The sequence below is a fragment of the Sus scrofa genome, unplaced genomic scaffold, assembly GCF_054392235.1.
Source record: "Sus scrofa isolate SSC_HxYL_T2T_F1_AM1 unplaced genomic scaffold, Sscrofa_HxYL_maternal_Yorkshire_Landrace_v2.0 dam_40, whole genome shotgun sequence".
Taxonomy (NCBI): Eukaryota; Metazoa; Chordata; class Mammalia; order Artiodactyla; family Suidae; genus Sus; species Sus scrofa.
The window spans coordinates 107,652-132,363 of record NW_028146964.1 but is presented as its reverse complement, the minus strand read 5'-3'; the positions used below and the strand labels follow the sequence as shown (position 1 = coordinate 132,363).

The 24,712-nt window shown below is 71.1% G+C and overlaps 1 long non-coding RNA gene across 1 annotated transcript in view; it reads left to right on the top strand.

Moving 5' to 3' along the window:
• The first annotated feature begins 1,710 nt into the window (after positions 1-1,710).
• The window catches only part of LOC146394319 (uncharacterized), a 66,649-nt gene continuing 43,647 nt past the window's right edge, over positions 1,711-24,712 (top strand). Inside the window, exons 1-6 of the long non-coding RNA XR_014836250.1 lie at positions 1,711-1,854; positions 3,037-3,172; positions 7,737-7,872; positions 12,446-12,581; positions 17,166-17,301; positions 21,866-22,001. This is a non-coding gene — a long non-coding RNA (uncharacterized LOC146394319). The remainder of the gene's footprint in view (positions 1,855-3,036; positions 3,173-7,736; positions 7,873-12,445; positions 12,582-17,165; positions 17,302-21,865; positions 22,002-24,712) is intronic.

The window sequence follows — 24,712 nt, the reverse complement described above, 5'->3', positions numbered from 1 at the left end:
TTCCTGACGCGGAGGCGGCTGGTGCTGGGCCTTGCTTGGGCCCTCAGCCTGAGAAGGTCTGTCTTGCCCCAGGAGACCACCCGGCTCGTGTCCGGCCGCCGCCGCCGCCGCCGCCGCCGCCGCCAGGTCCAAGGCGGCCTCGGGGGGCAGGGACAGAGCCGGCCGGGTCTTGCCTCTCCTGCGTTCGCGTGCTTGGGGCTCAGGCCTGTCACCCTCTGGCCGCCGAAGCCCAGCCGCCGGCCCTGCGGTGAAGCCTGGGGCCGAGGGCCATGGCCCCAGCTTCCGGGGCTCGGCTCCGCGGGCTGCCGTGGACACTGGTCGTCTGATCCCAGACGGAGGCAGGGAGGGCCAGCTGGTGGGGCCTGCCGCTCACACAGCCCACCCGCCCTGGACCCGGGGCCCTGGCCGCAGGGCCCCCCCCCGAGGCGAGGTCCTTCTCCGCGGGGGTGGGGTGCTGCTCTCCCTGCGTCCTGTCCTCCGTGGCCCCCCATGGCTCTGAGGACCCGAGAGGCCGGCGCCTGCCTGGGCCTGGGAGGCCCGGTGGGGGTGGAGGGAGCCGGCCCCTGCCTGCCTCTGCACCCTCCCTTCGGCTGCCCCTTGGCCTCCGTGCCCAGCCGAGCCCTGGGACTTCCTCCAAGGCCTTGGGTGGGCTTGCGCCCAGGAGCCCCTGCCAGCAGCCCAGGGAACGGCGGGAACCGGGCCCTCCCTGGCCTCAGCCGGCCCCCGGTAGCCTCATCCTGCTTGGAGCGCCTCGGCTTCCCCCGGGGCGCTCCTTCTCGCGAGCCTGGGGCGCTCCTCGGCGGGGGGCTGCTGTGATGGCATGGCCCGCGAGGGGGACCGTCCTGGGCGTCCAGCGGCGGACAGAGCAGCGTCCAGCAGGCTTCGGGCCCGGCCTGACCCTCCCTCTAGACCCCGGGTGGGCGGCAGGGGACCGGGTCCATTGGGCTGGCGGTGCGGCTCCTTGCTGTGCTCGGGGCCCCGGCTCTCCCGCCCCAGACAGCCACCGGGCCCGCCCCCCACCCCCCATGCCGGGAGGTTCCCCCCCCACTCCACCCCACCCCACCCCACCCCACCCCGCGCCGCCCCCCCCACTCCACCCCCCACCCCCCACCCCCCACCCCCGTGGTTGTGGTCGCCAGCCTCTGGCCAATGCCCCTGCAGACCAGCCCCCGTTTTCCTCCCTGGCACTACCGAGGGGGGCCCGGCCCAGGGCTCTCCAGGAGCCCGCCGTGGGCTGAGTACGGCCGAGGACTGGGCAGGCAGGGCAGCCGGTGGTCGCCGTCCCTCCAGGACACGAGTGCCCCTGCACAGGGGCGGAAGGGGAGGCCCGGGAGCCGGGGAGCCGCGGAGGCCAAGGGCCAGGCCGGCCAGGCCCCAGGGCAGGGCGGGGCGATCCCAGCGTGCGGCCCTGAGGCACTGTCCCCACACCGCTCCACACTGTCCCGAAGCCCCCGAGCGCCAGCCCAGACCCCCGGGACATCCCCCCACCCACCCACACACACACACACTCCCCCCCCGACCCCCGGGACACACCCCCGCGCCCTCACCCCCTCCACCCCTCCGCCCCCACCCCACCCCACCCCCCCGCCCCCCCGGACGCCGGGACACCCCCCCCCACTCCCCTCCCCTCCAGCAACGCGCGGCGCTCCCATCCCCCGGCAGCCCACCAGGTGGCGCTCGCTCCCACCCGGCCGCCGCGCCGACGCCCGTGACGTCAGCCGCCCGGCTCCATTTGAGCGCCTCTCGGCAGCCGAGAACTCGGACTTCCCGTGTGGCTCACAACATAACTACTCGGCGTTGCTTCTACAGTGGCTGTGGCTCGACCCCTAGCCTGGGAACCTCCATATGCCGCAGGTGCGGCCACTTGTTTTGCGCTCCCGCTCGCCTCCCCGGCCCGCCCCGGGCCCTTTCGCCTCGCCTTTTGCCCCGGCTCGCCCGCTGCCTTCGCCTGCCTCTCCCGAGCCCACCTCCCGCGCCCCGCACCCCCACTCACACACGCGCTCCCACGCGCCCCCCGCAACCCTCACCCACACTCTCGCACCTCGCAATGCTCTCTCTTGCCTCAAGCCACCGACCCACAGCGGCCGCCACCTGCCCTAAGCGCCGCCACCGCAGCGCCCCCCACCGCCGCCGCCGCCGCCGCCGCCGCCGCCGCCGCCGCGTCCCTCACGGGCCGGTCCGTGCCTCCTGCCCTCCCCGCCAGGCCCGCTCCCCCGCAGGGCCTGCTGCCCACCTGTGCTCTCCACCCACACCACACCCGCACATCCCTCGTGGCCCGACAGGTCCTTGAAGCTCACCCAAGACCCCCACTGGCCCCAGCAGCCCAGATCCACAAACAAGCAAACAAACAAGCAAACAAACAAACAAAGGCTGCCTCGGGATCACCTGAACCAGAGCTTGGAAAAACCCGCGGGGAGGATCGTTTGGGTTTCGTTGTTTGCAAAGGCTGGCGGGCTGGGGGCGGGGGGGCGGACGGTGGCACCCCATGCCCGAGACGGCCCCGTCAGGTCGCTGGCGCTGACTTGAAGCCTGGGAGGATAGCCTCTTTCTGCACAGGGAACTGACTCGGGTTTGGAGCCCGCAGCTGAGGGCGCTGGGCGTGCGTCCTCAATCCTCCTGCGGTCAGCAATGCAGTGGCTCCGTCTGCTTTGAGTCGGAGGTCGATTCTTACGATTAAAGTCGAGCTGATGTCCAATGTTTCTTCCAGGGGTCTTGGTCCGCCAAGGGACCCACTCGCAGACATTTCCCCGCGCTGTACCGGCGGCTCCCGTGGCCCATCCATTCCACACAGCGCAGGTGGCATCCACAGAGCAGCCCAGGGGCCCATCCCCATCCATCCCAGGGCAGCCCCTTTCCCCCACCTGCCAAGCCCAAGTGTGTGCTCCTTGCCCACCGTCGGTTTCTGGAGTCTGCGGGTGGGTGTTTAGATAGCGCCATCCGTTGCGGCGTTTAGAGTCCACCAACAGGTGATGTCCTAGGGCACTTGTCTTTGCCTTTCTGGCTTCCTTCGCTTAGTATGAGGGTCTCTCGTTCCAGCCCCGCGGCGGCAGATGGCACTCGTTCTGCCGCTTTTTCCTGGCTGTGTGCGATGCCATCGCATGGATGTCCCCGGGCCTTCGAAGTGCACTCACCTGTCAGTGGACCTTTAGGTGGCTTCCAGATCTTGGCTCTGGTGAGTAGTGCGGCGACAGACAGAGGGGTGCCCGGGTCTGCTTCCGGGAAAGTTTGGTCCCGGTGAAATGGAGCTGTTTGGAGGCCGGCTTCGGTCTTTGTGTGGGCCGGCCCGTGTAGGGCTGCTTGGCTGAGACTCTGTCGAGGAGGGAGGCCTTCAGCCACCGGGGCCTCACGGGGCCTCCCCGTGCGGCACCATCACAGAGCTCTCTGTCACTGCCCCTTGTGGGGGTGAGGGAAGGGGCGTGTTGGGGGGGGGGGCGTGTGTGTCGGGGGGGATGGTGGGCAAGGAGCACACACTTGGGCTTGGCGGGTGGGGGCGGGGGTGGGGGTGGGGGAAAGGGGCTGCCCTGGGATGGATGGGGATGGGCCTCTGGGCTGCTCTGTGGATGCCACCTGCGCTGTGTGGAATGGATGGGCCAGGGGAGCCGCCGGTACAGCGCGGGGAAATGTCTGCGAGTGGGTCCCTTGGCTCTGTCGAGGAGGGAGGCCTTCAGCCACCGGGGCCTCACGGGGCCTCCCCGTGCGGCACCATCACAGAGCTCTCCGTCACTGCCCCTGGTGGGGGTGAGGGAAGGGGCGTGTTTGGGGGGGTGGGGTGGGCGGGGTGTGTGCGCGCGCGCGTGCACGCACGCTGGCGGGCGTGGGTGTCCCGGGGCCTGGCCAGCCCTCCGCTAGAGATCAGCACGCGTGGATGCTGACGTGAGGACCAGCAGGGTGACAAGAGAGGCTGCCTGGTGGGTGACCGCGCTGGGCAGAGCCACAACCCGCTCGCCTTTCAGTTCTCCACCCAGGGGCCCCTCCTGCGAGCCACCCATAGGGGTCCCTGGTCCCTCCCTCAGACGTCGTCTCCACCGCGGCCCGAGATCATCTTTCTTCTCCAGTGGGTTCCTTGTCTCTTGCGTACCACCCTCTCCACCCCCCACCCCCACCCCCACCCCCACCCCCACCCGGCTTGCCCTTGGACAGACGGCGAGAAGCTGACCGAGAGACCGAGACAGAGACAGGAGATGAGCCGAGGCCGGTGGGCAAATGGTGCAGAGAGGGCTTGTCCGACGCAGGGTTGCCCCAGAACTTCACACACACGCACGCACACACGGACACACACGCACAGACACACGCCCGCGCACACACACACACGCACACCAGCCCCGGCCCAGCGGCCCGGCGACCCCTCTCTGTGAACGGCCTTGAGGCCACGTGCCGGGCCACGCGGATCCCCCAGTGCCCGAGGGCCCTGGCGGCCCACAGGGATCCAAGGGCAAGGCGGGTGGGAGGCTGGCAGGGTCCACGTGCCACGAGAAGCATGGCTTGCAGGCACGACCTCTGCCCAGAGCCTGTTTCCGCCTGGGCCGACTCCTCCGGCCGCCTCCCAGGCCCACCCTCGCAGCCCTTGGGCCTCCCGGCGGCTCTCTGCGGGCGGGACCTCAGCTGTGGGCTCCGAACCCCTGGCCCTCCCCGGACCCGCGTCCCTCCCTTCCTGTGTCCGGGAAACCCCAGCGAAGCCTTCGGTGCCCGCCAGGCAGGCGGTGGGCCTGCCTTGGTCCGCTCCGTCCTTCCTGACGCGGAGGCGGCTGGTGCTGGGCCTTGCTTGGGCCCTCAGCCTGAGAAGGTCTGTCTTGCCCCAGGAGACCACCCGGCTCGTGTCCGGCCGCCGCCGCCGCCGCCGCCGCCAGGTCCAAGGCGGCCTCGGGGGGCAGGGACAGAGCCGGCCGGGTCTTGCCTCTCCTGCGTTCGCGTGCTTGGGGCTCAGGCCTGTCACCCTCTGGCCGCCGAAGCCCAGCCGCCGGCCCTGCGGTGAAGCCTGGGGCCGAGGGCCATGGCCCCAGCTTCCGGGGCTCGGCTCCGCGGGCTGCCGTGGACACTGGTCGTCTGATCCCAGACGGAGGCAGGGAGGGCCAGCTGGTGGGGCCTGCCGCTCACACAGCCCACCCGCCCTGGACCCGGGGCCCTGGCCGCAGGGCCCCCCCGAGGCGAGGTCCTTCTCCGCGGGGGTGGGGTGCTGCTCTCCCTGCGTCCTGTCCTCCGTGGCCCCCCATGGCTCTGAGGACCCGAGAGGCCGGCGCCTGCCTGGGCCTGGGAGGCCCGGTGGGGGTGGAGGGAGCCGGCCCCTGCCTGCCTCTGCACCCTCCCTTCGGCTGCCCCTTGGCCTCCGAGCCCAGCCGAGCCCTGGGACTTCCTCCAAGGCCTTGGGTGGGCTTGCGCCCAGGAGCCCCTGCCAGCAGCCCAGGGAACGGCGGGAACCGGGCCCTCCCTGGCCTCAGCCGGCCCCCGGTAGCCTCATCCTGCTTGGAGCGCCTCGGCTTCCCCCGGGGCGCTCCTTCTCGCGAGCCTGGGGCGCTCCTCGGCGGGGGGCTGCTGTGATGGCATGGCCCGCGAGGGGGACCGTCCTGGGCGTCCAGCGGCGGACAGAGCAGCGTCCAGCAGGCTTCGGGCCCGGCCTGACCCTCCCTCTAGACCCCGGGTGGGCGGCAGGGGACCGGGTCCATTGGGCTGGCGGTGCGGCTCCTTGCTGTGCTCGGGGCCCCGGCTCTCCCGCCCCAGACAGCCACCGGGCCCGCCCCCCACCCCCCATGCCGGGAGGTTCCCCCCCCACTCCACCCCACCCCACCCCACCCCACCCCGCGCCGCCCCCCCCACCCCCCACCCCCGTGGTTGTGGTCGCCAGCCTCTGGCCAATGCCCCTGCAGACCAGCCCCCGTTTTCCTCCCTGGCACTACCGAGGGGGGCCCGGCCCAGGGCTCTCCAGGAGCCCGCCGTGGGCTGAGTACGGCCGAGGACTGGGCAGGCAGGGCAGCCGGTGGTCGCCGTCCCTCCAGGACACGAGTGCCCCTGCACAGGGGCGGAAGGGGAGGCCCGGGAGCCGGGGAGCCGCGGAGGCCAAGGGCCAGGCCGGCCAGGCCCCAGGGCAGGGCGGGGCGATCCCAGCGTGCGGCCCTGAGGCACTGTCCCCACACCGCTCCACACTGTCCCGAAGCCCCCGAGCGCCAGCCCAGACCCCCGGGACATCCCCCCACCCACCCACACACACACACACTCCCCCCCCGACCCCCGGGACACACCCCCGCGCCCTCACCCCCTCCACCCCTCCGCCCCCACCCCACCCCACCCCCCCGCCCCCCCGGACGCCGGGACACCCCCCCCCACTCCCCTCCCCTCCAGCAACGCGCGGCGCTCCCATCCCCCGGCAGCCCACCAGGTGGCGCTCGCTCCCACCCGGCCGCCGCGCCGACGCCCGTGACGTCAGCCGCCCGGCTCCATTTGAGCGCCTCTCGGCAGCCGAGAACTCGGACTTCCCGTGTGGCTCACAACATAACTACTCGGCGTTGCTTCTACAGTGGCTGTGGCTCGACCCCTAGCCTGGGAACCTCCATATGCCGCAGGTGCGGCCACTTGTTTTGCGCTCCCGCTCGCCTCCCCGGCCCGCCCCGGGCCCTTTCGCCTCGCCTTTTGCCCCGGCTCGCCCGCTGCCTTCGCCTGCCTCTCCCGAGCCCACCTCCCGCGCCCCGCACCCCCACTCACACACGCGCTCCCACGCGCCCCCCGCAACCCTCACCCACACTCTCGCACCTCGCAATGCTCTCTCTTGCCTCAAGCCACCGACCCACAGCGGCCGCCACCTGCCCTAAGCGCCGCCACCGCAGCGCCCCCCACCGCCGCCGCCGCCGCCGCCGCCGCCGCCGCCGCCGCGTCCCTCACGGGCCGGTCCGTGCCTCCTGCCCTCCCCGCCAGGCCCGCTCCCCCGCAGGGCCTGCTGCCCACCTGTGCTCTCCACCCACACCACACCCGCACATCCCTCGTGGCCCGACAGGTCCTTGAAGCTCACCCAAGACCCCCACTGGCCCCAGCAGCCCAGATCCACAAACAAGCAAACAAACAAGCAAACAAACAAACAAAGGCTGCCTCGGGATCACCTGAACCAGAGCTTGGAAAAACCCGCGGGGAGGATCGTTTGGGTTTCGTTGTTTGCAAAGGCTGGCGGGCTGGGGGCGGGGGGGCTGACGGTGGCACCCCATGCCCGAGACGGCCCCGTCAGGTCGCTGGCGCTGACTTGAAGCCTGGGAGGATAGCCTCTTTCTGCACAGGGAACTGACTCGGGTTTGGAGCCCGCAGCTGAGGGCGCTGGGCGTGCGTCCTCAATCCTCCTGCGGTCAGCAATGCAGTGGCTCCGTCTGCTTTGAGTCGGAGGTCGATTCTTACGATTAAAGTCGAGCTGATGTCCAATGTTTCTTCCAGGGGTCTTGGTCCGCCAAGGGACCCACTCGCAGACATTTCCCCGCGCTGTACCGGCGGCTCCCGTGGCCCATCCATTCCACACAGCGCAGGTGGCATCCACAGAGCAGCCCAGGGGCCCATCCCCATCCATCCCAGGGCAGCCCCTTTCCCCCACCTGCCAAGCCCAAGTGTGTGCTCCTTGCCCACCGTCGGTTTCTGGAGTCTGCGGGTGGGTGTTTAGATAGCGCCATCCGTTGCGGCGTTTAGAGTCCACCAACAGGTGATGTCCTAGGGCACTTGTCTTTGCCTTTCTGGCTTCCTTCGCTTAGTATGAGGGTCTCTCGTTCCAGCCCCGCGGCGGCAGATGGCACTCGTTCTGCCGCTTTTTCCTGGCTGTGTGCGATGCCATCGCATGGATGTCCCCGGGCCTTCGAAGTGCACTCACCTGTCAGTGGACCTTTAGGTGGCTTCCAGATCTTGGCTCTGGTGAGTAGTGCGGCGACAGACAGAGGGGTGCCCGGGTCTGCTTCCGGGAAAGTTTGGTCCCGGTGAAATGGAGCTGTTTGGAGGCCGGCTTCGGTCTTTGTGTGGGCCGGCCCGTGTAGGGCTGCTTGGCTGAGACTCTGTCGAGGAGGGAGGCCTTCAGCCACCGGGGCCTCACGGGGCCTCCCCGTGCGGCACCATCACAGAGCTCTCTGTCACTGCCCCTTGTGGGGGTGAGGGAAGGGGCGTGTTGGGGGGGGGGCGTGTGTGTCGGGGGGGATGGTGGGCAAGGAGCACACACTTGGGCTTGGCGGGTGGGGGCGGGGGTGGGGGTGGGGGAAAGGGGCTGCCCTGGGATGGATGGGGATGGGCCTCTGGGCTGCTCTGTGGATGCCACCTGCGCTGTGTGGAATGGATGGGCCAGGGGAGCCGCCGGTACAGCGCGGGGAAATGTCTGCGAGTGGGTCCCTTGGCTCTGTCGAGGAGGGAGGCCTTCAGCCACCGGGGCCTCACGGGGCCTCCCCGTGCGGCACCATCACAGAGCTCTCCGTCACTGCCCCTGGTGGGGGTGAGGGAAGGGGCGTGTTTGGGGGGGTGGGGTGGGCGGGGTGTGTGCGCGCGCGCGTGCACGCACGCTGGCGGGCGTGGGTGTCCCGGGGCCTGGCCAGCCCTCCGCTAGAGATCAGCACGCGTGGATGCTGACGTGAGGACCAGCAGGGTGACAAGAGAGGCTGCCTGGTGGGTGACCGCGCTGGGCAGAGCCACAACCCGCTCGCCTTTCAGTTCTCCACCCAGGGGCCCCTCCTGCGAGCCACCCATAGGGGTCCCTGGTCCCTCCCTCAGACGTCGTCTCCACCGCGGCCCGAGATCATCTTTCTTCTCCAGTGGGTTCCTTGTCTCTTGCGTACCACCCTCTCCACCCCCCACCCCCACCCCCACCCCCACCCCCACCCCCACCCGGCTTGCCCTTGGACAGACGGCGAGAAGCTGACCGAGAGACCGAGACAGAGACAGGAGATGAGCCGAGGCCGGTGGGCAAATGGTGCAGAGAGGGCTTGTCCGACGCAGGGTTGCCCCAGAACTTCACACACACGCACGCACACACGGACACACACGCACAGACACACGCCCGCGCACACACACACACGCACACCAGCCCCGGCCCAGCGGCCCGGCGACCCCTCTCTGTGAACGGCCTTGAGGCCACGTGCCGGGCCACGCGGATCCCCCAGTGCCCGAGGGCCCTGGCGGCCCACAGGGATCCAAGGGCAAGGCGGGTGGGAGGCTGGCAGGGTCCACGTGCCACGAGAAGCATGGCTTGCAGGCACGACCTCTGCCCAGAGCCTGTTTCCGCCTGGGCCGACTCCTCCGGCCGCCTCCCAGGCCCACCCTCGCAGCCCTTGGGCCTCCCGGCGGCTCTCTGCGGGCGGGACCTCAGCTGTGGGCTCCGAACCCCTGGCCCTCCCCGGACCCGCGTCCCTCCCTTCCTGTGTCCGGGAAACCCCAGCGAAGCCTTCGGTGCCCGCCAGGCAGGCGGTGGGCCTGCCTTGGTCCGCTCCGTCCTTCCTGACGCGGAGGCGGCTGGTGCTGGGCCTTGCTTGGGCCCTCAGCCTGAGAAGGTCTGTCTTGCCCCAGGAGACCACCCGGCTCGTGTCCGGCCGCCGCCGCCGCCGCCGCCGCCGCCGCCAGGTCCAAGGCGGCCTCGGGGGGCAGGGACAGAGCCGGCCGGGTCTTGCCTCTCCTGCGTTCGCGTGCTTGGGGCTCAGGCCTGTCACCCTCTGGCCGCCGAAGCCCAGCCGCCGGCCCTGCGGTGAAGCCTGGGGCCGAGGGCCATGGCCCCAGCTTCCGGGGCTCGGCTCCGCGGGCTGCCGTGGACACTGGTCGTCTGATCCCAGACGGAGGCAGGGAGGGCCAGCTGGTGGGGCCTGCCGCTCACACAGCCCACCCGCCCTGGACCCGGGGCCCTGGCCGCAGGGCCCCCCCCCGAGGCGAGGTCCTTCTCCGCGGGGGTGGGGTGCTGCTCTCCCTGCGTCCTGTCCTCCGTGGCCCCCCATGGCTCTGAGGACCCGAGAGGCCGGCGCCTGCCTGGGCCTGGGAGGCCCGGTGGGGGTGGAGGGAGCCGGCCCCTGCCTGCCTCTGCACCCTCCCTTCGGCTGCCCCTTGGCCTCCGAGCCCAGCCGAGCCCTGGGACTTCCTCCAAGGCCTTGGGTGGGCTTGCGCCCAGGAGCCCCTGCCAGCAGCCCAGGGAACGGCGGGAACCGGGCCCTCCCTGGCCTCAGCCGGCCCCCGGTAGCCTCATCCTGCTTGGAGCGCCTCGGCTTCCCCCGGGGCGCTCCTTCTCGCGAGCCTGGGGCGCTCCTCGGCGGGGGGCTGCTGTGATGGCATGGCCCGCGAGGGGGACCGTCCTGGGCGTCCAGCGGCGGACAGAGCAGCGTCCAGCAGGCTTCGGGCCCGGCCTGACCCTCCCTCTAGACCCCGGGTGGGCGGCAGGGGACCGGGTCCATTGGGCTGGCGGTGCGGCTCCTTGCTGTGCTCGGGGCCCCGGCTCTCCCGCCCCAGACAGCCACCGGGCCCGCCCCCCACCCCCCATGCCGGGAGGTTCCCCCCCCACTCCACCCCACCCCACCCCACCCCACCCCGCGCCGCCCCCCCCACCCCCCACCCCCGTGGTTGTGGTCGCCAGCCTCTGGCCAATGCCCCTGCAGACCAGCCCCCGTTTTCCTCCCTGGCACTACCGAGGGGGGCCCGGCCCAGGGCTCTCCAGGAGCCCGCCGTGGGCTGAGTACGGCCGAGGACTGGGCAGGCAGGGCAGCCGGTGGTCGCCGTCCCTCCAGGACACGAGTGCCCCTGCACAGGGGCGGAAGGGGAGGCCCGGGAGCCGGGGAGCCGCGGAGGCCAAGGGCCAGGCCGGCCAGGCCCCAGGGCAGGGCGGGGCGATCCCAGCGTGCGGCCCTGAGGCACTGTCCCCACACCGCTCCACACTGTCCCGAAGCCCCCGAGCGCCAGCCCAGACCCCCGGGACATCCCCCCACCCACCCACACACACACACACTCCCCCCCGACCCCCGGGACACACCCCCGCGCCCTCACCCCCTCCACCCCTCCGCCCCCACCCCACCCCACCCCCCCGCCCCCCCGGACGCCGGGACACCCCCCCCCACTCCCCTCCCCTCCAGCAACGCGCGGCGCTCCCATCCCCCGGCAGCCCACCAGGTGGCGCTCGCTCCCACCCGGCCGCCGCGCCGACGCCCGTGACGTCAGCCGCCCGGCTCCATTTGAGCGCCTCTCGGCAGCCGAGAACTCGGACTTCCCGTGTGGCTCACAACATAACTACTCGGCGTTGCTTCTACAGTGGCTGTGGCTCGACCCCTAGCCTGGGAACCTCCATATGCCGCAGGTGCGGCCACTTGTTTTGCGCTCCCGCTCGCCTCCCCGGCCCGCCCCGGGCCCTTTCGCCTCGCCTTTTGCCCCGGCTCGCCCGCTGCCTTCGCCTGCCTCTCCCGAGCCCACCTCCCGCGCCCCGCACCCCCACTCACACACGCGCTCCCACGCGCCCCCCGCAACCCTCACCCACACTCTCGCACCTCGCAATGCTCTCTCTTGCCTCAAGCCACCGACCCACAGCGGCCGCCACCTGCCCTAAGCGCCGCCACCGCAGCGCCCCCCACCGCCGCCGCCGCCGCCGCCGCCGCCGCCGCCGCGTCCCTCACGGGCCGGTCCGTGCCTCCTGCCCTCCCCGCCAGGCCCGCTCCCCCGCAGGGCCTGCTGCCCACCTGTGCTCTCCACCCACACCACACCCGCACATCCCTCGTGGCCCGACAGGTCCTTGAAGCTCACCCAAGACCCCCACTGGCCCCAGCAGCCCAGATCCACAAACAAGCAAACAAACAAGCAAACAAACAAACAAAGGCTGCCTCGGGATCACCTGAACCAGAGCTTGGAAAAACCCGCGGGGAGGATCGTTTGGGTTTCGTTGTTTGCAAAGGCTGGCGGGCTGGGGGCGGGGGGGCGGACGGTGGCACCCCATGCCCGAGACGGCCCCGTCAGGTCGCTGGCGCTGACTTGAAGCCTGGGAGGATAGCCTCTTTCTGCACAGGGAACTGACTCGGGTTTGGAGCCCGCAGCTGAGGGCGCTGGGCGTGCGTCCTCAATCCTCCTGCGGTCAGCAATGCAGTGGCTCCGTCTGCTTTGAGTCGGAGGTCGATTCTTACGATTAAAGTCGAGCTGATGTCCAATGTTTCTTCCAGGGGTCTTGGTCCGCCAAGGGACCCACTCGCAGACATTTCCCCGCGCTGTACCGGCGGCTCCCGTGGCCCATCCATTCCACACAGCGCAGGTGGCATCCACAGAGCAGCCCAGGGGCCCATCCCCATCCATCCCAGGGCAGCCCCTTTCCCCCACCTGCCAAGCCCAAGTGTGTGCTCCTTGCCCACCGTCGGTTTCTGGAGTCTGCGGGTGGGTGTTTAGATAGCGCCATCCGTTGCGGCGTTTAGAGTCCACCAACAGGTGATGTCCTAGGGCACTTGTCTTTGCCTTTCTGGCTTCCTTCGCTTAGTATGAGGGTCTCTCGTTCCAGCCCCGCGGCGGCAGATGGCACTCGTTCTGCCGCTTTTTCCTGGCTGTGTGCGATGCCATCGCATGGATGTCCCCGGGCCTTCGAAGTGCACTCACCTGTCAGTGGACCTTTAGGTGGCTTCCAGATCTTGGCTCTGGTGAGTAGTGCGGCGACAGACAGAGGGGTGCCCGGGTCTGCTTCCGGGAAAGTTTGGTCCCGGTGAAATGGAGCTGTTTGGAGGCCGGCTTCGGTCTTTGTGTGGGCCGGCCCGTGTAGGGCTGCTTGGCTGAGACTCTGTCGAGGAGGGAGGCCTTCAGCCACCGGGGCCTCACGGGGCCTCCCCGTGCGGCACCATCACAGAGCTCTCTGTCACTGCCCCTTGTGGGGGTGAGGGAAGGGGCGTGTTGGGGGGGGGGCGTGTGTGTCGGGGGGGATGGTGGGCAAGGAGCACACACTTGGGCTTGGCGGGTGGGGGCGGGGGTGGGGGTGGGGGAAAGGGGCTGCCCTGGGATGGATGGGGATGGGCCTCTGGGCTGCTCTGTGGATGCCACCTGCGCTGTGTGGAATGGATGGGCCAGGGGAGCCGCCGGTACAGCGCGGGGAAATGTCTGCGAGTGGGTCCCTTGGCTCTGTCGAGGAGGGAGGCCTTCAGCCACCGGGGCCTCACGGGGCCTCCCCGTGCGGCACCATCACAGAGCTCTCCGTCACTGCCCCTGGTGGGGGTGAGGGAAGGGGCGTGTTTGGGGGGGTGGGGTGGGCGGGGTGTGTGCGCGCGCGCGTGCACGCACGCTGGCGGGCGTGGGTGTCCCGGGGCCTGGCCAGCCCTCCGCTAGAGATCAGCACGCGTGGATGCTGACGTGAGGACCAGCAGGGTGACAAGAGAGGCTGCCTGGTGGGTGACCGCGCTGGGCAGAGCCACAACCCGCTCGCCTTTCAGTTCTCCACCCAGGGGCCCCTCCTGCGAGCCACCCATAGGGGTCCCTGGTCCCTCCCTCAGACGTCGTCTCCACCGCGGCCCGAGATCATCTTTCTTCTCCAGTGGGTTCCTTGTCTCTTGCGTACCACCCTCTCCACCCCCCACCCCCACCCCCACCCCCACCCCCACCCCCACCCGGCTTGCCCTTGGACAGACGGCGAGAAGCTGACCGAGAGACCGAGACAGAGACAGGAGATGAGCCGAGGCCGGTGGGCAAATGGTGCAGAGAGGGCTTGTCCGACGCAGGGTTGCCCCAGAACTTCACACACACGCACGCACACACGGACACACACGCACAGACACACGCCCGCGCACACACACACACGCACACCAGCCCCGGCCCAGCGGCCCGGCGACCCCTCTCTGTGAACGGCCTTGAGGCCACGTGCCGGGCCACGCGGATCCCCCAGTGCCCGAGGGCCCTGGCGGCCCACAGGGATCCAAGGGCAAGGCGGGTGGGAGGCTGGCAGGGTCCACGTGCCACGAGAAGCATGGCTTGCAGGCACGACCTCTGCCCAGAGCCTGTTTCCGCCTGGGCCGACTCCTCCGGCCGCCTCCCAGGCCCACCCTCGCAGCCCTTGGGCCTCCCGGCGGCTCTCTGCGGGCGGGACCTCAGCTGTGGGCTCCGAACCCCTGGCCCTCCCCGGACCCGCGTCCCTCCCTTCCTGTGTCCGGGAAACCCCAGCGAAGCCTTCGGTGCCCGCCAGGCAGGCGGTGGGCCTGCCTTGGTCCGCTCCGTCCTTCCTGACGCGGAGGCGGCTGGTGCTGGGCCTTGCTTGGGCCCTCAGCCTGAGAAGGTCTGTCTTGCCCCAGGAGACCACCCGGCTCGTGTCCGGCCGCCGCCGCCGCCGCCGCCGCCGCCGCCAGGTCCAAGGCGGCCTCGGGGGGCAGGGACAGAGCCGGCCGGGTCTTGCCTCTCCTGCGTTCGCGTGCTTGGGGCTCAGGCCTGTCACCCTCTGGCCGCCGAAGCCCAGCCGCCGGCCCTGCGGTGAAGCCTGGGGCCGAGGGCCATGGCCCCAGCTTCCGGGGCTCGGCTCCGCGGGCTGCCGTGGACACTGGTCGTCTGATCCCAGACGGAGGCAGGGAGGGCCAGCTGGTGGGGCCTGCCGCTCACACAGCCCACCCGCCCTGGACCCGGGGCCCTGGCCGCAGGGCCCCCCCCCGAGGCGAGGTCCTTCTCCGCGGGGGTGGGGTGCTGCTCTCCCTGCGTCCTGTCCTCCGTGGCCCCCCATGGCTCTGAGGACCCGAGAGGCCGGCGCCTGCCTGGGCCTGGGAGGCCCGGTGGGGGTGGAGGGAGCCGGCCCCTGCCTGCCTCTGCACCCTCCCTTCGGCTGCCCCTTGGCCTCCGAGCCCAGCCGAGCCCTGGGACTTCCTCCAAGGCCTTGGGTGGGCTTGCGCCCAGGAGCCCCTGCCAGCAGCCCAGGGAACGGCGGGAACCGGGCCCTCCCTGGCCTCAGCCGGCCCCCGGTAGCCTCATCCTGCTTGGAGCGCCTCGGCTTCCCCCGGGGCGCTCCTTCTCGCGAGCCTGGGGCGCTCCTCGGCGGGGGGCTGCTGTGATGGCATGGCCCGCGAGGGGGACCGTCCTGGGCGTCCAGCGGCGGACAGAGCAGCGTCCAGCAGGCTTCGGGCCCGGCCTGACCCTCCCTCTAGACCCCGGGTGGGCGGCAGGGGACCGGGTCCATTGGGCTGGCGGTGCGGCTCCTTGCTGTGCTCGGGGCCCCGGCTCTCCCGCCCCAGACAGCCACCGGGCCCGCCCCCCACCCCCCATGCCGGGAGGTTCCCCCCCCACTCCACCCCACCCCACCCCACCCCACCCCGCGCCGCCCCCCCCACCCCCCACCCCCGTGGTTGTGGTCGCCAGCCTCTGGCCAATGCCCCTGCAGACCAGCCCCCGTTTTCCTCCCTGGCACTACCGAGGGGGGCCCGGCCCAGGGCTCTCCAGGAGCCCGCCGTGGGCTGAGTACGGCCGAGGACTGGGCAGGCAGGGCAGCCGGTGGTCGCCGTCCCTCCAGGACACGAGTGCCCCTGCACAGGGGCGGAAGGGGAGGCCCGGGAGCCGGGGAGCCGCGGAGGCCAAGGGCCAGGCCGGCCAGGCCCCAGGGCAGGGCGGGGCGATCCCAGCGTGCGGCCCTGAGGCACTGTCCCCACACCGCTCCACACTGTCCCGAAGCCCCCGAGCGCCAGCCCAGACCCCCGGGACATCCCCCCACCCACCCACACACACACACACTCCCCCCCGACCCCCGGGACACACCCCCGCGCCCTCACCCCCTCCACCCCTCCGCCCCCACCCCACCCCACCCCCCCGCCCCCCCGGACGCCGGGACACCCCCCCCCACTCCCCTCCCCTCCAGCAACGCGCGGCGCTCCCATCCCCCGGCAGCCCACCAGGTGGCGCTCGCTCCCACCCGGCCGCCGCGCCGACGCCCGTGACGTCAGCCGCCCGGCTCCATTTGAGCGCCTCTCGGCAGCCGAGAACTCGGACTTCCCGTGTGGCTCACAACATAACTACTCGGCGTTGCTTCTACAGTGGCTGTGGCTCGACCCCTAGCCTGGGAACCTCCATATGCCGCAGGTGCGGCCACTTGTTTTGCGCTCCCGCTCGCCTCCCCGGCCCGCCCCGGGCCCTTTCGCCTCGCCTTTTGCCCCGGCTCGCCCGCTGCCTTCGCCTGCCTCTCCCGAGCCCACCTCCCGCGCCCCGCACCCCCGACCCCCCGCGCCCCGCACCCCCACTCACACACGCGCTCCCACGCGCCCCCCGCAACCCTCACCCACACTCTCGCACCTCGCAATGCTCTCTCTTGCCTCAAGCCACCGACCCACAGCGGCCGCCACCTGCCCTAAGCGCCGCCACCGCAGCGCCCCCCGCCGCCGCCGCCGCCGCCGCCGCGTCCCTCACGGGCCGGTCCGAGCCTCCTGCCCTCCCCGCCAGGCCCGCTCCCCCGCAGGGCCTGCTGCCCACCTGTGCTCTCCACCCACACCACACCCGCACATCCCTCGTGGCCCGACAGGTCCTTGAAGCCCACCCAAGACCCCCATTGGCCCCAGCAGCCCAGATCCACAAACAAGCAAACAAACAAGCAAACAAACAAACAAAGGCTGCCTCGGGATCACCTGAACCAGAGCTTGGAAAAACCCGCGGGGAGGATCGTTTGGGTTTCGTTGTTTGCAAAGGCTGGCGGGCTGGGGGCGGGGGGGCGGACGGTGGCACCCCATGCCCGAGACGGCCCCGTCAGGTCGCTGGCGCTGACTTGAAGCCTGGGAGGATAGCCTCTTTCTGCACAGGGAACTGACTCGGGTTTGGAGCCCGCAGCTGAGGGCGCTGGGCGTGCGTCCTCAATCCTCCTGCGGTCAGCAATGCAGTGGCTCCGTCTGCTTTGAGTCGGAGGTCGATTCTTACGATTAAAGTCGAGCTGATGTCCAATGTTTCTTCCAGGGGTCTTGGTCCGCCAAGGGACCCACTCGCAGACATTTCCCCGCGCTGTACCGGCGGCTCCCGTGGCCCATCCATTCCACACAGCGCAGGTGGCATCCACAGAGCAGCCCAGGGGCCCATCCCCATCCATCCCAGGGCAGCCCCTTTCCCCCACCTGCCAAGCCCAAGTGTGTGCTCCTTGCCCACCGTCGGTTTCTGGAGTCTGCGGGTGGGTGTTTAGATAGCGCCATCCGTTGCGGCGTTTAGAGTCCACCAACAGGTGATGTCCTAGGGCACTTGTCTTTGCCTTTCTGGCTTCCTTCGCTTAGTATGAGGGTCTCTCGTTCCAGCCCCGCGGCGGCAGATGGCACTCGTTCTGCCGCTTTTTCCTGGCTGTGTGCGATGCCATCGCATGGATGTCCCCGGGCCTTCGAAGTGCACTCACCTGTCAGTGGACCTTTAGGTGGCTTCCAGATCTTGGCTCTGGTGAGTAGTGCGGCGACAGACAGAGGGGTGCCCGGGTCTGCTTCCGGGAAAGTTTGGTCCCGGTGAAATGGAGCTGTTTGGAGGCCGGCTTCGGTCTTTGTGTGGGCCGGCCCGTGTAGGGCTGCTTGGCTGAGACTCTGTCGAGGAGGGAGGCCTTCAGCCACCGGGGCCTCACGGGGCCTCCCCGTGCGGCACCATCACAGAGCTCTCTGTCACTGCCCCTTGTGGGGGTGAGGGAAGGGGCGTGTTGGGGGGGGGGGCGTGTGTGTCGGGGGGGATGGTGGGCAAGGAGCACACACTTGGGCTTGGCGGGTGGGGGCGGGGGTGGGGGTGGGGGAAAGGGGCTGCCCTGGGATGGATGGGGATGGGCCTCTGGGCTGCTCTGTGGATGCCACCTGCGCTGTGTGGAATGGATGGGCCAGGGGAGCCGCCGGTACAGCGCGGGGAAATGTCTGCGAGTGGGTCCCTTGGCTCTGTCGAGGAGGGAGGCCTTCAGCCACCGGGGCCTCACGGGGCCTCCCCGTGCGGCACCATCACAGAGCTCTCCGTCACTGCCCCTGGTGGGGGTGAGGGAAGGGGCGTGTTTGGGGGGGTGGGGTGGGCGGGGTGTGTGCGCGCGCGCGTGCACGCACGCTGGCGGGCGTGGGTGTCCCGGGGCCTGGCCAGCCCTCCGCTAGAGATCAGCACGCGTGGATGCTGACGTGAGGACCAGCAGGGTGACAAGAGAGGCTGCCTGGTGGGTGACCGCGCTGGGCAGAGCCACAACCCGCTCGCCTTTCAGTTCTCCACCCAGGGGCCCCTCCTGCGAGCCACCCATAGGGGTCCCTGGTCCCTCCCTCAGACGTCGTCTCCACCGCGGCCCGAGATCATCTTTCTTCTCCAGTGGGTTCCTTGTCTCTTGCGTACCACCCTCTCCACCCCCCACCCCCACCCCCACCCCCACCCCCACCCGGCTTGCCCTTGGACAGACGGCGAGAAGCTGACCGAGAGACCGAGACAGAGACAGGAGATGAGCCGAGGCCGGTGGGCAAATGGTGCAGAGAGGGCTTGTCCGACGCAGGGTTGCCCCAGAACTTCACACACACGCACGCACACACGGACACACACGCACAGACACACGCCCGCGCACACACACACACGCACACCAGCCCCGGCCCAGCGGCCCGGCGACCCCTCTCTGTGAACGGCCTTGAGGCCACGTGCCGGGCCACGCGGATCCCCCAGTGCCCGAGGGCCCTGGCGGCCCACAGGGATCCAAGGGCAAGGCGGGTGGGAGGCTGGCAGGGTCCACGTGCCACGAGAAGCATGGCTTGCAGGCACGACCTCTGCCCAGAGCCTGTTTCCGCCTGGGCCGACTCCTCCGGCCGCCTCCCAGGCCCACCCTCGCAGCCCTTGGGCCTCCCGGCGGCTCTCTGCGGGCGGGACCTCAGCTGTGGGCTCCGAACCCCTGGCCCTCCCCGGACCCGCGTCCCTCCCTTCCTGTGTCCGGGAAACCCCAGCGAAGCCTTCGGTGCCCGCCAGGCAGGCGGTGGGCCTGCCTTGGTCCGCTCCGTCCTTCCTGACGCGGAGGCGGCTGGTGCTGGGCCTTGCTTGGGCCCTCAGCCTGAGAAGGTCTGTCTTGCCCCAGGAGACCACCCGGCTCGTGTCCGGCCGCCGCCGCCGCCGCCGCCGCCAGGTCCAAGGCGGCCTCGGGGGGCAGGGACAGAGCCGGCCGGGTCTTGCCTCTCCTGCGTTCGCGTGCTTGGGGCTCAGGCCTGTCACCCTCTGGCCGCCGAAGCCCAGCCGCCGGCCCTGCGGTGAAGCCTGGGGCCGAGGGCCATGGCCCCAGCTTCCGGGGCTCGGCTCCGCGGGCTGCCGTGGACACTGGTCGTCTGATCCCAGACGGAGGCAGGGAGGGCCAGCTGGTGGGGCCTGCCGCTCACACAGCCCACCCGCCCTGGACCCGGGGCCCTGGCCGCAGGGCCCCCCCGAGGCGAGGTCCTTCTCCGCGGGGGTGGGGTGCTGCTCTCCCTGCGTCCTGTCCTCCGTGGCCCCCCATGGCTCTGAGGACCCGAGAGGCCGGCGCCTGCCTGGGCCTGGGAGGCCCGGTGGGGGTGGAGGGAGCCGGCCCCTGCCTGCCTCTGCACCCTCCCTTCGGCTGCCCCTTGGCCTCCGAGCCCAGCCGAGCCCTGGGACTTCCTCCAAGGCCTTGGGTGGGCTTGCGCCCAGGAGCCCCTGCCAGCAGCCCAGGGAACGGCGGGAACCGGGCCCTCCCTGGCCTCAGCCGGCCCCCGGTAGCCTCATCCTGCTTGGAGCGCCTCGGCTTCCCCCGGGGCGCTCCTTCTCGCGAGCCTGGGGCGCTCCTCGGCGGGGGGCTGCTGTGATGGCATGGCCCGCGAGGGGGACCGTCCTGGGCGTCCAGCGGCGGACAGAGCAGCGTCCAGCAGGCTTCGGGCCCGGCCTGACCCTCCCTCTAGACCCCGGGTGGGCGGCAGGGGACCGGGTCCATTGGGCTGGCGGTGCGGCTCCTTGCTGTGCTCGGGGCCCCGGCTCTCCCGCCCCAGACAGCCACCGGGCCCGCCCCCCACCCCCCATGCCGGGAGGTTCCCCCCCCACTCCACCCCACCCCACCCCACCCCACCCCGCGCCGCCCCCCCCACCCCCCACCCCCGTGGTTGTGGTCGCCAGCCTCTGGCCAATGCCCCTGCAGACCAGCCCCCGTTTTCCTCCCTGGCACTACCGAGGGGGGCCCGGCCCAGGGCTCTCCAGGAGCCCGCCGTGGGCTGAGTACGGCCGAGGACTGGGCAGGCAGGGCAGCCGGTGGTCGCCGTCCCTCCAGGACACGAGTGCCCCTGCACAGGGGCGGAAGGGGAGGCCCGGGAGCCGGGGAGCCGCGGAGGCCAAGGGCCAGGCCGGCCAGGCCCCAGGGCAGGGCGGGGCGATCCCAGCGTGCGGCCCTGAGGCACTGTCCCCACACCGCTCCACACTGTCCCGAAGCCCCCGAGCGCCAGCCCAGACCCCCGGGACATCCCCCCACCCACCCACACACACACACACTCCCCCCCCGACCCCCGGGACACACCCCCGCGCCCTCACCCCCTCCACCCCTCCGCCCCCACCCCACCCCACCCCCCCGCCCCCCCGGACGCCGGGACACCCCCCCCCACTCCCCTCCCCTCCAGCAACGCGCGGCGCTCCCATCCCCCGGCAGCCCACCAGGTGGCGCTCGCTCCCACCCGGCCGCCGCGCCGACGCCCGTGACGTCAGCCGCCCGGCTCCATTTGAGCGCCTCTCGGCAGCCGAGAACTCGGACTTCCCGTGTGGCTCACAACATAACTACTCGGCGTTGCTTCTACAGTGGCTGTGGCTCGACCCCTAGCCTGGGAACCTCCATATGCCGCAGGTGCGGCCACTTGTTTTGCGCTCCCGCTCGCCTCCCCGGCCCGCCCCGGGCCCTTTCGCCTCGCCTTTTGCCCCGGCTCGCCCGCTGCCTTCGCCTGCCTCTCCCGAGCCCACCTCCCGCGCCCCGCACCCCCACTCACACACGCGCTCCCACGCGCCCCCCGCAACCCTCACCCACACTCTCGCACCTCGCAATGCTCTCTCTTGCCTCAAGCCACCGACCCACAGCGGCCGCCACCTGCCCTAAGCGCCGCCACCGCAGCGCCCCCCACCGCCGCCGCCGCCGCCGCCGCCGCCGCCGCCGCCGCGTCCCTCACGGGCCGGTCCGTGCCTCCTGCCCTCCCCGCCAGGCCCGCTCCCCCGCAGGGCCTGCTGCCCACCTGTGCTCTCCACCCACACCACACCCGCACATCCCTCGTGGCCCGACAGGTCCTTGAAGCTCACCCAAGACCCCCACTGGCCCCAGCAGCCCAGATCCACAAACAAGCAAACAAACAAGCAAACAAACAAACAAAGGCTGCCTCGGGATCACCTGAACCAGAGCTTGGAAAAACCCGCGGGGAGGATCGTTTGGGTTTCGTTGTTTGCAAAGGCTGGCGGGCTGGGGGCGGGGGGGCGGACGGTGGCACCCCATGCCCGAGACGGCCCCGTCAGGTCGCTGGCGCTGACTTGAAGCCTGGGAGGATAGCCTCTTTCTGCACAGGGAACTGACTCGGGTTTGGAGCCCGCAGCTGAGGGCGCTGGGCGTGCGTCCTCAATCCTCCTGCGGTCAGCAATGCAGTGGCTCCGTCTGCTTTGAGTCGGAGGTCGATTCTTACGATTAAAGTCGAGCTGATGTCCAATGTTTCTTCCAGGGGTCTTGGTCCGCCAAGGGACCCACTCGCAGACATTTCCCCGCGCTGTACCGGCGGCTCCCGTGGCCCATCCATTCCACACAGCGCAGGTGGCATCCACAGAGCAGCCCAGGGGCCCATCCCCATCCATCCCAGGGCAGCCCCTTTCCCCCACCTGCCAAGCCCAAGTGTGTGCTCCTTGCCCACCGTCGGTTTCTGGAGTCTGCGGGTGGGTGTTTAGATAGCGCCATCCGTTGCGGCGTTTAGAGTCCACCAACAGGTGATGTCCTAGGGCACTTGTCTTTGCCTTTCTGGCTTCCTTCGCTTAGTATGAGGGTCTCTCGTTCCAGCCCCGCGGCGGCAGATGGCACTCGTTCTGCCGCTTTTTCCTGGCTGTGTGCGATGCCATCGCATGGATGTCCCCGGGCCTTCGAAGTGCACTCACCTGTCAGTGGACCTTTAGGTGGCTTCCAGATCTTGGCTCTGGTGAGTAGTGCGGCGACAGACAGAGGGGTGCCCGGGTCTGCTTCCGGGAAAGTTTGGTCCCGGTGAAATGGAGCTGTTTGGAGGCCGGCTTCGGTCTTTGTGTGGGCCGGCCCGTGTAGGGCTGCTTGGCTGAGACTCTGTCGAGGAGGGAGGCCTTCAGCCACCGGGGCCTCACGGGGCCTCCCCGTGCGGCACCATCACAGAGCTCTCTGTCACTGCCCCTTGTGGGGGTGAGGGAAGGGGCGTGTTGGGGGGGGGGCGTGTGTGTCGGGGGGGATGGTGGGCAAGGAGCACACACTTGGGCTTGGCGGGTGGGGGCGGGGGTGGGGGTGGGGGAAAGGGGCTGCCCTGGGATGGATGGGGATGGGCCTCTGGGCTGCTCTGTGGATGCCACCTGCGCTGTGTGGAATGGATGGGCCAGGGGAGCCGCCGGTACAGCGCGGGGAAATGTCTGCGAGTGGGTCCCTTGGCTCTGTCGAGGAGGGAGGCCTTCAGCCACCGGGGCCTCACGGGGCCTCCCCGTGCGGCACCATCACAGAGCTCTCCGTCACTGCCCCTGGTGGGGGTGAGGGAAGGGGCGTGTTTGGGGGGGTGGGGTGGGCGGGGTGTGTGCGCGCGCGCGTGCACGCACGCTGGCGGGCGTGGGTGTCCCGGGGCCTGGCCAGCCCTCCGCTAGAGATCAGCACGCGTGGATGCTGACGTGAGGACCAGCAGGGTGACAAGAGAGGCTGCCTGGTGGGTGACCGCGCTGGGCAGAGCCACAACCCGCTCGCCTTTCAGTTCTCCACCCAGGGGCCCCTCCTGCGAGCCACCCATAGGGGTCCCTGGTCCCTCCCTCAGACGTCGTCTCCACCGCGGCCCGAGATCATCTTTCTTCTCCAGTGGGTTCCTTGTCTCTTGCGTACCACCCTCTCCACCCCCCACCCCCACCCCCACCCCCACCCCCACCCCCACCCGGCTTGCCCTTGGACAGACGGCGAGAAGCTGACCGAGAGACCGAGACAGAGACAGGAGATGAGCCGAGGCCGGTGGGCAAATGGTGCAGAGAGGGCTTGTCCGACGCAGGGTTGCCCCAGAACTTCACACACACGCACGCACACACGGACACACACGCACAGACACACGCCCGCGCACACACACACACGCACACCAGCCCCGGCCCAGCGGCCCGGCGACCCCTCTCTGTGAACGGCCTTGAGGCCACGTGCCGGGCCACGCGGATCCCCCAGTGCCCGAGGGCCCTGGCGGCCCACAGGGATCCAAGGGCAAGGCGGGTGGGAGGCTGGCAGGGTCCACGTGCCACGAGAAGCATGGCTTGCAGGCACGACCTCTGCCCAGAGCCTGTTTCCGCCTGGGCCGACTCCTCCGGCCGCCTCCCAGGCCCACCCTCGCAGCCCTTGGGCCTCCCGGCGGCTCTCTGCGGGCGGGACCTCAGCTGTGGGCTCCGAACCCCTGGCCCTCCCCGGACCCGCGTCCCTCCCTTCCTGTGTCCGGGAAACCCCAGCGAAGCCTTCGGTGCCCGCCAGGCAGGCGGTGGGCCTGCCTTGGTCCGCTCCGTCCTTCCTGACGCGGAGGCGGCTGGTGCTGGGCCTTGCTTGGGCCCTCAGCCTGAGAAGGTCTGTCTTGCCCCAGGAGACCACCCGGCTCGTGTCCGGCCGCCGCCGCCGCCGCCGCCGCCGCCGCCAGGTCCAAGGCGGCCTCGGGGGGCAGGGACAGAGCCGGCCGGGTCTTGCCTCTCCTGCGTTCGCGTGCTTGGGGCTCAGGCCTGTCACCCTCTGGCCGCCGAAGCCCAGCCGCCGGCCCTGCGGTGAAGCCTGGGGCCGAGGGCCATGGCCCCAGCTTCCGGGGCTCGGCTCCGCGGGCTGCCGTGGACACTGGTCGTCTGATCCCAGACGGAGGCAGGGAGGGCCAGCTGGTGGGGCCTGCCGCTCACACAGCCCACCCGCCCTGGACCCGGGGCCCTGGCCGCAGGGCCCCCCCCCGAGGCGAGGTCCTTCTCCGCGGGGGTGGGGTGCTGCTCTCCCTGCGTCCTGTCCTCCGTGGCCCCCCATGGCTCTGAGGACCCGAGAGGCCGGCGCCTGCCTGGGCCTGGGAGGCCCGGTGGGGGTGGAGGGAGCCGGCCCCTGCCTGCCTCTGCACCCTCCCTTCGGCTGCCCCTTGGCCTCCGAGCCCAGCCGAGCCCTGGGACTTCCTCCAAGGCCTTGGGTGGGCTTGCGCCCAGGAGCCCCTGCCAGCAGCCCAGGGAACGGCGGGAACCGGGCCCTCCCTGGCCTCAGCCGGCCCCCGGTAGCCTCATCCTGCTTGGAGCGCCTCGGCTTCCCCCGGGGCGCTCCTTCTCGCGAGCCTGGGGCGCTCCTCGGCGGGGGGCTGCTGTGATGGCATGGCCCGCGAGGGGGACCGTCCTGGGCGTCCAGCGGCGGACAGAGCAGCGTCCAGCAGGCTTCGGGCCCGGCCTGACCCTCCCTCTAGACCCCGGGTGGGCGGCAGGGGACCGGGTCCATTGGGCTGGCGGTGCGGCTCCTTGCTGTGCTCGGGGCCCCGGCTCTCCCGCCCCAGACAGCCACCGGGCCCGCCCCCCACCCCCCATGCCGGGAGGTTCCCCCCCCACTCCACCCCACCCCACCCCACCCCACCCCGCGCCGCCCCCCCCACCCCCCACCCCCGTGGTTGTGGTCGCCAGCCTCTGGCCAATGCCCCTGCAGACCAGCCCC